This window comes from Desmodus rotundus, chromosome 10, assembly GCF_022682495.2.
Source record: "Desmodus rotundus isolate HL8 chromosome 10, HLdesRot8A.1, whole genome shotgun sequence".
NCBI classification, from domain to species: domain Eukaryota; kingdom Metazoa; phylum Chordata; class Mammalia; order Chiroptera; family Phyllostomidae; genus Desmodus; species Desmodus rotundus.
The window spans coordinates 96,258,818-96,272,021 of record NC_071396.1 but is presented as its reverse complement, the minus strand read 5'-3'; the positions used below and the strand labels follow the sequence as shown (position 1 = coordinate 96,272,021).

The following is a 13,204-nucleotide window of genomic DNA, read 5'->3' as shown; positions in this document are numbered from 1 at the left end:
TATTTTCCCCCTCCAAGCACACAGGCATTAAGACACGGGAGAAACAGGAGCATATGTGGCACAAGACTTCTGGGCACTGGGATGAACACGCAGGCTAGACTGAAGCCCTGCCAGGGTGCCAGGCAATTGGAGTCTTTAAATGCAAATTTCTCCTGTGGCAGCCCTGGCCTCTTCTGCAGGGGTGGTAGTGCCCTGGGAGGAGGGATGAGCTTTAAATTGGTAATAAAGCACTGTACCAAATTGGACTTTGACCTCATTCAGAATGCCACTGGCCCATGTTCCCTGACCTGCCACCCCCCTTTCTGCCCACTTGTTCCCATGAGTTCCCATCTAAGGCTGGCAGGCACGCTGTCACTAGCTGCTGCCTCCCTGGCTGCCTTCCACCTGGCTAGCTCGGAAAGCCTTGGAAATCAAACAGCTTCTCCTTTCCAGCCTTTCTTGCTACCTCTGAGCCTCGAGCAAGACAAGAGTGGTCTGGATGAGGCCTCCAGCCCAGCTGGGCCTGCTTGTAGGGCATGGGAAGAGGTAAGCACAGCCCCAACAAACCCTGCTTTCACAGTCTTGGTTGCCAGAGCAATTCCCAGACAACGCCTGGAATGGCCAGTGTGGGCTTGTATGCCTGCTACAACCATGGAATCAGCATACACCCGACATTTATTTCCTCCAGCTCCCCCACTGCCCTCGGACACCTCTGCTCCCTGCAAAATACCAAGTTTTTGCTCATTTCTCCTGCCTGGAAGGTCTTCTATTCCCGTCTACATGTCTCAATTCTGCCCTTCCTTGCAGGGCCTGGGAATCCACTCCTCACCGCGCAGTGCCTACCATGCTTCTTCTCTGCATTCTTCTTCAGTGCACACAGCCTGTCATCAGAGGCAGTGAGCAGGGTTTGTCAGTTCTGCTCCCAAAGAGCAGACCCAAAGGAGAGGGCAGGTGCTGTGGGCTGGCACTGGTTGACGCATCCCTCAGCTCACTCAGCACCTTTCTTTCCAGAGGAATTTCATGCAGCCCATTGGATGGGCAACTGCTGACATAAAAACTGTTAGTCCACAGGGTCAGAGAAAGCCCCACACTGGGGTGCATTTCCACCTTCTGCTCCCTAGTGCCTCCTAGGACCATGGGAGGAAAGATAGCCAATAAAGGAACAAAGCTGAAGTGACCTGCTGACCTTCCAAAAGGTCAGACCCACATAGGGTAGGGAATTGCGTGGTGTGTGTGTGTGTGTTCAGCAAGCTCCCCTCGGATTCTGATGCCACCTTCCCCTTCCCTGAGTTTGAAGTTGCTGGATGCCAGTGTGGTTCCATGCAAATCAGTGATGCTCTTGTTTAAGGCCACACTTCACTCACTCTAAGACAGACCCTGGACCCAGAGCATGAACTGAGCAGAGAGGAGTGGAGCTGGCTCGCGTGGCCACAGCAGGTAATCACCTTAGACTGGTTGATTTCCATTATTCCATGGGACCTCTTTTCTAGTACTTTGTTGCTTATTTTACAAAATCAACTGTTACAAATACCTGATGATGAAAACTTGAATGCTGTTCTCCTTTTTTAAAACATATTTACCAACCTCACCTGTCACAGGTAATGCGAAAACCCATCACCCAGTGGCTCATTGAAGACAAGTCCAGGGTCACTAAACCATTATCTTAGTTTCCTTGGAGGTTCCGTTTACCTGAACTGTCCTACCTTCCGTTGCATGATTTGGAAAACCAGGCTTTGGCCAGTACTCCTGGGCAAAACAGCTGGGCAGACGAGACTGTGCCTTTGTTTCTTTTAGCTTTATTTTTGTTCTACCCAAGATAAGTCTAAGGTCACAGAAAAAAGGGCATTGCTTTCATGTGGCTTGTGCTGAATGCTTGCAAATTTACCAATGATGTCTTCCTCACAAGCTCTCCTGGGTCTGTGTCACACACAGTGGGGCTTTTAAGGGGAGAAAGAATAATTCCGGAAATAAATGAGTTACCATTCATTTCTCTAGGGAGGCCACACCACAGAAGCTCTCACTCTTGCTTACACACCAGGCATGAGAGCTGGTGGACACTGGTGGAAAAGGCTGTGAAATTAGGGAACACGGGAACAAGGCATAAAGCTGCCCCAAGGTGGGTAGTCAGATTAGACACTTCATCCTGTATCCCCAAAGGGCCGTGTTCAAGTGGAAACGTCGAACAAGAAAAATGTCTGTCCCACAAAGCAGGGAAGATGACTTGTCTCAACCTTGGCACTGAGTCAAGGAAAGAGTATCTCCCTTGAGAAAGCACAGGGAAGGAGGGAGGGAGGGGATGGGGAGCAGGAAGACGGACATCCATCCAGAGTCCGTTGTATGCTGTCTATTATATAATAGGCAGTCACATCCTATCTTCCTGTTGAAGCCCGCAGATTATCCCGTTTTCAATGGAAGAGGAAACAAAGACAGTCGGGCGGGGACTATGGTGTGAGACAGGAGAGCCTGTGGTCACCGACTTGGTCTGGGAGCTTTGCTCAGATCCCCACCACTGTGGTCCACCATTGCCCGGGAAAGGGTCTGCCACGCGATCCCTCTCATGCCACTCTCCACATCTCTCTCTCACTCCCCACCTCCTCTCTCTTTCTCTCTCCTTCCAAAACCTACTCCCCCAGGGTGGTGGGAGGAAATGGGGGCTCAGGGGAAATTTTCATGTGCTCACCAGTCCTTGCGTACTTCACTCACATCGGCTTCCTGCCCTGGGTAGCAGAGTTTCTGAACATGCATGGGAGAGGGAGAGCGAGCGGAGGGAGGGAAGGGGCCAGCCTCGCATGCTCCCTTGGGTGTCTAGACACCCCTATGTGGAGCTCAGGAAAGCTCTCTGGGCTGGAATCAGGCGCAGGTGATAGTTTCATGTTGTGGAACTGGATGAAATTGCTGAGGGTGAGGGTGAAAATCGGAGAGGGAGAGAAAGTGCCCCAGACACAGGAACAGAAGCTGCCAAGAGGAGAGTGAGGAGAGGCTGCAGATAGGAAAGCCAGGACCTTGTGTGATGTCAGAGAATTTAAGAGAAGTGTCAAGAAGTGTCAGGGGGTAGGTTTTCACCAGGAAGAAAAGCTCCAGTCAGGAGAATCGATTCTGCCTAGAAAATGTACATTAGCTCTACAAATGGGTGTTTTGGTCCTGTGGTGAGAGCAGCGTGGTGTCCAGTGGTAGATGGGCAAGCCGGAGAGCAGGGAGCCCAGACATGAAGGGCTGGGGGGAGTGGCAGAGAGTCGTCAGCTCCCTGGGAACTTGTTGGGGATGCACGTTCTCAGGCTCCACAGCAGACCTATCAAAACCTTGGAGTGGGGCCCAGTGATCTGTGTTAATAAGCTCTCACAGTGATTCTGGTGCACACTGGAGTTTGAGAACCTCGGCCCCTCGAATAGCAAGGCTCTCACCCCCACAAATGCTTCCCCAGCTCAGCAGTGCAACAGGGTGGCTGAGGGCTGTTAACTCCCAGAGGTGCCTGTGGCCTCAGGGGGGCCCTGAGGGGGTTGTGGGAGAAAGCTCTGGAGAAGGACAGGTGGGAGTGGGTTGGTTCCTGAGGGTCAATGGGTCTTCAGCCCAGGACAGTGGCAGAAGGGAGGGCGGCTCCCCAGTGGGATGCTGGGCAACAATCAGGGGTGGGGCTAGGGGCCTGAGTGGGGCAGGGGTGGATTCGAGATCCAGGGCCTCCAGTCCTCTCTGCATTTGTTCACGTCACAGCTCAGGGCACCCGCCTTCCCAGGACCCTTGGGAAAGCAGTACATTTACCCATTTACACCAAGGTGTTAGGAACTTAACACACGTTACCACTTCCAGGGTCATTTGCATTAGAAAAGTGGCTTCCAGGAGAAAGCACTATTTCTAAAGTGGAATTTTAAGCTTGGGGGTTCCTGGGTAGGAAACTCTCTCGTCTTCACATCGAACTTTGTCAGCGACAGCTTGAGGTGGGACATGAAAATAGCGGGGCCTCCAGCTTTCGCCCAGCGAAGGCTGGCAGGACCCCTCCCGGGGTGCGGGCCTGGCTGCGTTAGCTGAGGAATCCCCATCTGCTCCGCGGCCTCCTGGCAGCTCTCACGGAGGCTGCAATTAGCATAAGTGGAACAGATCCTCTTTGTCTGCATTCCAGACTGTAAGATTCGGCCTCCCCCAGAGACATGCTAATTATGTGGAAGAGACCTTGGGTGCGTTTTGGCACTGATCCTTTCTCCAGCGCTGCTGCTGCTGCTGGAAACTGGACCTGCTGGAGGTGAGGCCATAGCCCGGGCCTGTGCACGGATGTACCCCCTTCCCCATCCAGGAAACCCCGCGCTGCCCCAGCTCTCAGTATCTTCCTCCTCCAAGTGTCTGCAGCCCTTTGTGGTCAGGAAAACACACGCTCTTGGCATCAGTATCTTCCATCACCTCACCCGTGACTAGACTTCCTCCCCATCTGGACTGCAGTTCCTTCACAGGGAAGCTTGTTTTATAGTCAATTAATTAATCATTCAGCCAATCAATCAAGGTTTATTAAGGAAATTTTTTGCCAACCACTGTGCGAAGACCAATAGGCTCCATCTGGAACAGGGCAAGTGCAGCCTAGTTGGGGGTACGGGGACGTACAGCCAAGTGAACAGCTGCCTACCAGCGGTGAACGGGGATGCGTCGGGTGCTCTGGGAAGCCTGCATGAACATCCTACATTAAGGACGAGTAGGAGTTTACCACGTAGGTATTACAGACAGAGGGAAAGCATGTATTGTACCGAGTCTGATGGGAAAGAGTTTGGGGCTTTCCTATGACAAGGAGAAAATTCTGATGTGGTCTAAATCTCCACATCAGTGGAGAGAGAGAGAGACAATAGCTGTGGACCAACTAACAGAAGACGGCTCGCCTGCTTTCTATGTCTGTTGGAACTGCGGGTTAATTCTGAGATTAGCCAGGCACCGCTGGACACTAGCTGCCTTCGCTTCCGCACTGGGCCCATGGCCACTCCACACATGCAAGGAGCGGACCTGGCATGTGTGACTCCGCACCTATCCCAGAGCTGACCCGCTTCACCTTCTCCCACCCGTTTGCCATAGCCAATGTCAATTCTTTCAGTCAGGTCACATCTTTCTTCCCCCGTCCCATCATCTTGGACTCTACAAGCATTTTTGCAAAGTCCAAGACGACTGACTGGACGTGTTGTCTTTCCGACCTAGCCGTGCAGCTGCTACTACTGGCTTAGGTTCCCTGCCGCAAGCCAGTTGTCCTTGTTTGGGGGGTGGGGGTTGTTTTTGTTTCTGTTTGTTTGTTTGTTTGCATTGACCTGATAAACCCATTCTCTTAAAAAGACTTCCAGCCGGGGCAGTTAAAAATTTTGTTTAACACCTGGGACCATGGATAGCTGAGGCTGCTGAACTGTAACCACCTGTGAGAAGGGCAGAAGGCAAAAGGGAGAGGTAGGTGACTGAGTTCTCAAAGGTTTTATTTTCCAAACTAGAGTTTGGAGGTCGACTTGAGGTCACTGGGCAACCAGTGAGGGATTCTAATGAGAGGGTAATGCCGTCGGAGTTGCATTTCAGAAGAAGGCCACAGCATGGAGGATGGACTGGAGGGCTGAATGAAAGGGGGAGGCCAGGAACTGCTGAGGAACAAGACAGAGGCAGGGAGGTGGGGGAGAAAGGAGGTAGGGAGAGAGAGAGGCATCTGGGATGACTCAGCCCAGGGTCTAGGGTGATGCCACGGGACAAGTGTGAGGACAAGTGCTGTTCTGGACACAGTACGTCTGAGGCGCCCAGGAGCAGACCTGACATAAATTGGTCATAGGGGTGTGTACTGAGGGAGGGGGATTAGGAGAGACCTCAGTATAACCTCGCGGCTTAAAGAAGGTGCTGAAGAGTCCAGCGGAATCTGAAGCCTGGCTTTGCCTCTTCCTGCTGGTTCGAGGAAGACCTGCTCCACAAGCTGTCAGTGTGTTGCTTACCTCTTTTGTAAGAAAGGAATCAAAGGCCCACCTTACAAGATTGTGGGAGGACTGAATAAGATAATATATGTAAGGGCCATCAGAGGCACTCGGCAAGAGGTTCTAAGTCCTCAGGGCGGTGGAAGGTAAAGCTGGATGTGGGGAAGATGGCCCTGGGGAGAATGAGCAGCATGGAAAAGGGGAGAGCCAAGAACTGATTCCCCACGGAGCCAGCAGCCAGCGAGCAGGACAGTGAAGTCAGGGAGACCAAGAAAGAAGGAGGGAGTGGCCAAGAGACCAGACGCCACAGGGGAGTTATGAGAGAAAGGGGGGACTATTGGATTATCAGTCATGAGGTTACTAGTGATCGTAGAGAAATTTCAGTGGAGTTGGAAATGAGTGTGGATAGTACTTACTAAAAACTTTGCTATAAAAGGTAGAAGATTAAAAAAATGAAGCAGAAGAGTAACAGGTATAGGGAAGACTTAAGACAGATTCTGTACATATCTCTGTCCTTTCACTTTCCCTATGTCACTGAGACTATGCATGTAGGTGGACATCTGTCTCCCTGACCTTCTCTCAGCATCCCTGCCAAGACACTTAGGTGTCTCCCTCATTAGGCTGCAAGGAGGATGGTCACTTGGGCTCCCCAGCACCTCTTCCAGTGCCTGGCACAAAATAGTCACTCAGTAACTGTGTCTTGAACCACTCGTGCGAGCAAGATGTTGGATGAACGCTCCTGCTTCCAGACACTGCCTACCTGGGGGGACCCAAATGGAGTTAACCGTGATTGTCCTGGCGTTGGAGCCGCAAGCCATCTGGCTGACCCTACTATGACTGGGAAAAAAGGCGGAAAAGCAAAGGGCTCTAAGGTTGCTCTGCTCATCAACCCGGGGCCGATGCCTTGTGAATAAACGCTCCAGTGCAGGCTCACGCATGTCCATATCAGGCATGCAGACCCAGAGTGGCTCACTCACTTGTTCCTGGCACCGGCGTTTGTGGGTGCCAAGGGTGTCTAAGTCTTGTTTGTCCCTGCTGGGTCATGAAACATCATAAAAGGAAGCAGAGTCATCAGTGTTGACGACATAAATGGGGCTGTAAGTGAAAGGACCTGACAACTTACAAATAGTCATTCCCTCCTCCTGGTGCCCAGAATGGTTCTGGTCTCTCTGAGTGTGAGTGCCGAGGCACGCAGATACACCTTACGTAGTAGGAACCTCACTTTCCTCACCTGGAGCGTAAAGGAGTAGTCACTGCAACTCCAGGTAGTTCAGATCCTGCTTAATTTCTAGATCCTTTCTTTAGAATGGGTTTTAATAGGAAGAGCCTGGAAGCATGTTAATCACCTGAGAAGGAAGAAGGGCTTCTGTGGAGGGTGAAGGACTGAGAAATGGGAGGTTCTAGCTCCAGAGCCATGAGATACCCTAACAATCAAAGCAAGTTCTTGGTGATTGCAAATTCATGTGAGCTCCAATGGGAAGTGGCAGTTTGGACCAGACCAGTTCAGACCTGCCCTGTAAGTAGCCCAAAGGTCCATGGGGGGGTCTTAGGACTCCCTGGGCCCATTCTTCCTAGGACCTTCTCAGTGGATCTTCTGTGGCCTGGACTACCCTGTGCTGTAACCACCCTCTCAAGGTAAGCCAGGGCCACAGCAGACCCAACCTACAGGGAAGAAAGGCAGGCTCCTGGAGCTCCAGCCCAGTGCCCCCTTCCCCCTGATCTGCTGCAGAAGCATGGAAGGAATCTCTGCCTGCCCTTAGCAACCTGAATAGGCTAGCCCGTGGAGGCTGGGTTTTGAGTCTCACTTGGTGGACCAAGCAGAGATTCTGAGAGAGCTTTGTTCATCTCTTTGGTCTTGAAGTTTCAGGAAGGGAAGCAGAGGGGAGGATGCATCACGGGGCTCTGCTGTCCTTGGCTTTGCATAGGGCCTTTGTTTCTTATGCATCTGCCTCTCTCACTGCCTAGCAGTGGGCTGGACAAACAGGTGTTGCCCCTAAAAGACTCAATTGACTAAATTAATTGGACCCTGGAAGACATAACGGTTTTCACATTTTCTAAGTTATATGCATTGAAATCTGCCATTTTAACCTGATCCTGAAGGAAGATGTTCAGATAATCTGTTTGAACATGAGGGGCTCTTATGCCCTGGGTCCTTCTTCTGCAGTGGAATGTATTCCCAGACCACCTCCTTCTGCCATCCCCAAGGGCCCAGGCATCCAAGGCACCCTTGTTCACGTTTAGATTCAGGTCAAGCAGTGACAATGTGCTTTGTGCCTTGGTCAGAGCTTGCTCTAGCAAGTGGTTCTTATATCTTGAAGTTGAAAAGCCCTTTTCTCATGCATTGCTGCTAAGTGGGCTGGAAGGGATGAAGAAATTACTGCATCTTCTGAGACTCTGTTTAACTTTGAATGGAATAACCATTCTCTAAAATAGGGAGGCAGTGTGCTTTCACAGGAAAAGGCTCTGAACTAGGAGTCAGAAGGCCTGAGTGATTTTGCCACTTAAGATTCACAGATGCTTCACTACCTGGGTCTCAGTTTTCTCACCTATAAAACAGGGTTAAAATACTTGTTTCAGTCTCTCACAGGCTAGTTTTGAGCAGCAAATAAGATCAAAATGTGAAGGTACCTTAGAAGCTGTTACACACTGTCCTAAGGGATGGTTCTTCCTATTACAAGCCAGCTAGACTCTCCCTCCTCCAGCCTGCGGGGTGTGTGGGGTTGTCTCAACCCAGTTCAGGCCCTCTAACTGGTACCAACTTGTACTTCTTAATCCCTTCACCTTTCTCACCCATCCTTCCTCTCAACTGACAACTGTCAAAATGTTCTCTGGATCTATGAGTCTGTTTCTGGTCTGCTTGTTCATTTATTTTGTTTTTTAGATTCCACACATAAGTGAAATCATATGATATTTGTCACTGTCTGACTTATTTCACTCAGCACAATACCCTGTAGGCCCATCCATGTTGTTACCAATGGCGAGATTTCTTTTTTTTAATGGTTGTTATATTCCATTGTTTATATGCACCACTTCCTCTTTATCCACTCGTCTATTGATAGACACTTAGGTTGCTTCCATATCTTGGCTATTGTAAATAGTGCTGCAATGAACATATGGATGCACATGTCTTTTCAATTTAGTGTTTTGGGTTTCTTTGGATAAATACCCAGAAGTGGAACTGCTGTCTCTTGTTACAGCCTTTGTTTTAAAGTCTATTTTGTCTGGTATAAGTATTGCTACCCCAGGTTTTTAAAAATTTTCCATTTACATGAAAGTTTTTTCATCCCTTTACTTTCAGTGTGTATGTCTTTTCACCTGCAGTGAGTCTCCTGTAGATGGCACATGTGACAGTCTTGTTTACTTATCCATTCGGCCACCTTGTATCTTTTGATTGCAGCCCTTAATCCATTTGCATTTAAAGTAATTGTTGATGGATGTGTATTTATTGCCATTTTACTATTCATATTTTTAAATCTTTTTTCTTCTTTCTTGTCGAATGAGCTCTTTATTTCTTCTTCAATTTTAAGTGATAGCTTTGCTGGGTAGAGTAATCTTGGTTGTAGGCCCTTACTTTTTATCACTTTGAATATTTTGTGTCAATCTGTTCTGGCCTGCAAAGTTTCTGTTGAGAAATCAGCTGACAGTCTTATGGGAGCTCCCTTGTAGGTAACTAAATGCTTTTAAGATTCTATCTTTAACCTTTGGAATTTTAATTATAATGTGCTGCCAGCAATGTTGGGCCTGGGGCCACTTAGCAAGTAGTATGGGGTACACAGAGGCAAAGCTATTTGTTCAGGGTTTGTGAACTGTTGAGAGATTTTAGGAAAGTCCACAACATGAGCCAAGACAGGCTGTTTTTATGGAAAAGCCACTAGAAATAGCTTGTGTGGGCTCCCAGGATGGGTGGCATGGGGTCTCAGAGAATCACCAGGGCAGTGTAATAACCAGGTTGATGGAGACTCAGATGTGGCCCCTGCCTGATGGCTCTGCATGGGGAGGGGGGCAGAAAAGAAACAATGGCCTCCGCCAGCACTTCTCTCTGAGGCAAAACTCCCCCTCCAGACCTCCCCCTAATGCCAGGCAACTCAGTTCCTCCCCATATGTCCCTGGCACCTTTTAAGCTGCTGCCCCAGCCCTGGAGCTCAGAGTGAGTAAGTCCAAGTAAGTTGTGTGTGGGCCCTTTAAGAGGAACATCTGAGCCCTGGCCAGGTGGCTCAGTTGGTTGAAGCATTGTCCAGTAACCAAATGTTATAGGCTTGATTCCCAGTCAGGGTACATACTAAGGTTGTGGATTCGATCCTGAGTCAGGGTGCATACAGGAGGCAACCAATTGATGTGTCTTTCTCATGTTTATGTTTCTCTTTCTCTATCTCTCTTTAAAATCAATAAACATATCCTCAGGTAAGAATTTAAAAAAAAAAAAAAAAAGAGGAATGCCCGGGACTCTAGAAGCCCTCCACGCACTCAGCCTCAAGTTATGGGGACTTTTCTTCCTAGCACTGAAACCCTGGACTTGGGGGCCTGGGGTGTGGGTGGGACCTCCTGCTTTTCAGGGGATCCTCCACAGCCAAGATATTCCTGCCAATATTTAACTGCCAAACCCGGATATGGGACCAGTCCATTCTGCGTCTCCAACCCTCCTAACAGTCTCAGAGTGGCTTCTTCTGTATCTCCATAGTTGGAGGACTCCCATTCAGCTAAATTTCAGGTGGTTCTGAGTGATGATTGTTCTCTAGTTTAGTTGTAATTTTGCTGTGGTTCTGGGAGGATGTGAGTACCTCATTTACCTTCGCCACTTTCTTGACCTCCCTGGCCTGTATCTTTGCAGCACTCCCCAGTGCTGAATTAATAAGGGGGCAGACCAGGGAATTGTGCCAGACAATGAAAGCCGTGGACTTGAGATGTCATAGACTCCCAGACATTCTCTTTTGGTCAGGAGGCAGCTGACCTTGGAAGGACTGAAACCTGGAATTTTCTCTGATCTGGCTGCTGTGGGTGGGGCAGTGGTAGGCTGTAAATCCCTAAGTCTCACCTTGTTAAAACTCTCTTATACAAAGCAGGAAAGAGCCAAGGGAGGGGATGGCTGCTTTCTGGGGTTCATCTCTGAGGGGTGGCCGAGCCAGAAACGTCAGCATCGGGACTATGGAGTTTAGCCAGGTAGTTCGCAAGTACACTAAAGTTGGCAATGCACTGACCTGGTGTCAGTGAAGAAGCATCATCGTCCACCCAGCTAAAACAAAATGAAAAATGCCCCTGCAGCGAGGTATGGTGTCACCAAATTGTTCCTTAAGGTAACTGACTTCCTCTCTGAAAACACAGTCCATTGAGTCCTAGTCGTGCATATCATGGCGTGCATATCATGGCGTGCATCCGTTTAGCAGACTGGTTAGCCCGAGCCATTGTCCTTCTGAAGGTTCCTCTGCCGACAGAGGTGCTCAGAACCAGAGCTGGGACTAGATGGGATAACACTGACCCTTGGGCCTCAGCTGAACTGAAGCACAGCCTCTGCTTTCACACTTAAAATAAAGAAGGGGCCAGTTCATCTCATAGCAGTACAGCGAGCACTAAATGAAGTGGGACTGGAGAGGGCCTGGGTCATGCTGGCTCCTCTACCCAGAACCCTCTGGGCCTGCTTTACTGTGTGGAGCAGGAGAGCATCCGGCCTCACCTCCTGCTCCCTCCCCCCTAGCACCTCCCATTTTGTAGCTGCTCCTCTCCTCTTAGTAGAGTCCCTGCCCACTAGGAGAAGTGGTTCTGCTGGTAAAACACCTCTAGGCCATTCTTCATTAATCTGGTACCTAACCGCAAGCCGGTTGAACAAGTTTGGAAATTTTGGTGACTGCCAATTTTCCACTTACCTGAATGCCAGAAAGGTTATTTTTGCATTGCCCATGTCCTGATGAGAGAATCTTGCAATGAGCATTCCTTCAAAGAAAGCAGGCAGCCCCACCTTGTAACAGAAGAGCATCCAGATTTATGTAGAGCACAGAGTCACGACAAGAGTCTCCTGAAAGGTAATTTCTTTCAGTGCTTTTAAAGGAACAGCAAACACAGGCTTTAGTGTCTGTAGACTCACTTAAGTCCAAGTTCATCCACCTGCAGAGGGGCCCTGTAGCAGCCACTGACCCCTTGGAACTTGAGTTTTCTCCTCTGCGTGTGCCCACAACAACACTGCATGACTGGTTAGAAAGCTCAGATGAGGGAACATGGTAAAAGGACTTTATACTATTGCACAAGGAATTCATTAGTCATTATTATATAATTAAATTTACAAAAGTATGTCTGTTGTATAAAGTAAACTGGCTTCTAGCCCAAGGTTAAATTTAGGTCCTATTCTTACCTTTTTTTTTTAATGTGGGGTGATTCTGTGAGGCACATATTATTGGGCCAGAGGAGGACAAGATTGATGGCAAGGTAGAAGACCATGTTGGCGAACATCTGGTTACCCACTTGTCAGTTCTGACTACTCCGGGTTTCAACAGCATCCGTGGGAGAATAAGCACGTTTGAGTATCGCAATGTTTAGTTTTATAGCAGTTTTCAGTGCTATCTCCTACTTCCCACCTCACACTCCCGCCCCATGGGTGGGCGGTGGAGAGAGTTAGGAAGTGAGTGTTCTCCCCTCCCACTGGTGCTCCCCTAGGCTCTCCCAGCTCCAGTGTGTGAGCCTCTCTGTTCAGTTTCTCTGGCCTGGACAGAAAGTCTCCGTCTTCCTTCCCCTCTCTCTCCCTCTCTCCCACTGGGTCATCCTTCCCCCTGCCGCACTGAGGAGGCAGAAGCCTGCCAGGAGCTTTCTCTTCCTTCCACAGGCGGTGATTTCAAACAGTGACCAGTGACGGTGACAGGAATGGTGACCCGTGAAAGGGAAAGCGCCTCTCCCGTCTCCTCCCCAAGTCAGGGCGGTTTCAGAGGGTGCCCGTGTGGAAGGGAAAGCACCAGGGAGTTAGGCAAGTGCCTTTAGCCATAAGCAGAAGTTCTAGCAGGCCAGTGATACCTAAATACTTCATTTTTGTAATTAAATACCTAAGTTAAAAATCTAAATACTTCATTTTTGTAATTAAATATCCTAGAGTTCAGTAGGCAGGTTTATTTTCTAGCAGCTCGTAAGGAGTCTGTCCACTGAGCGCTGTCTGTGAAATGGGGTGCAGCTACATTTCAGCTCTTCACTGTGATTTCTCAGCAACGGCCGCCCCATCATCTTCCTTCCACCACCCCCACCCCTCCTCCCCCGCTTTGTGGTGTTCTTCTCCGCCTTTGGGGCCTTTGTCAGCTCAAACTTCTCACTCCTCTCCATCACTGTCCTTCTCATCAGCATTT

The 13,204-nt window shown here is 49.5% G+C and overlaps 1 long non-coding RNA gene across 1 annotated transcript in view; it reads right to left on the bottom strand.

Annotated features, from left to right (window-relative positions):
• Positions 1-12,064, bottom strand: part of LOC128779467 (uncharacterized) — a 39,293-nt gene extending 27,229 nt beyond the window's left edge. Inside the window, exon 1 of the long non-coding RNA XR_008425412.1 lies at positions 11,747-12,064. This is a non-coding gene — a long non-coding RNA (uncharacterized lncRNA). The remainder of the gene's footprint in view (positions 1-11,746) is intronic.
• Between the last annotated feature and the right edge of the window lie 1,140 nt (positions 12,065-13,204).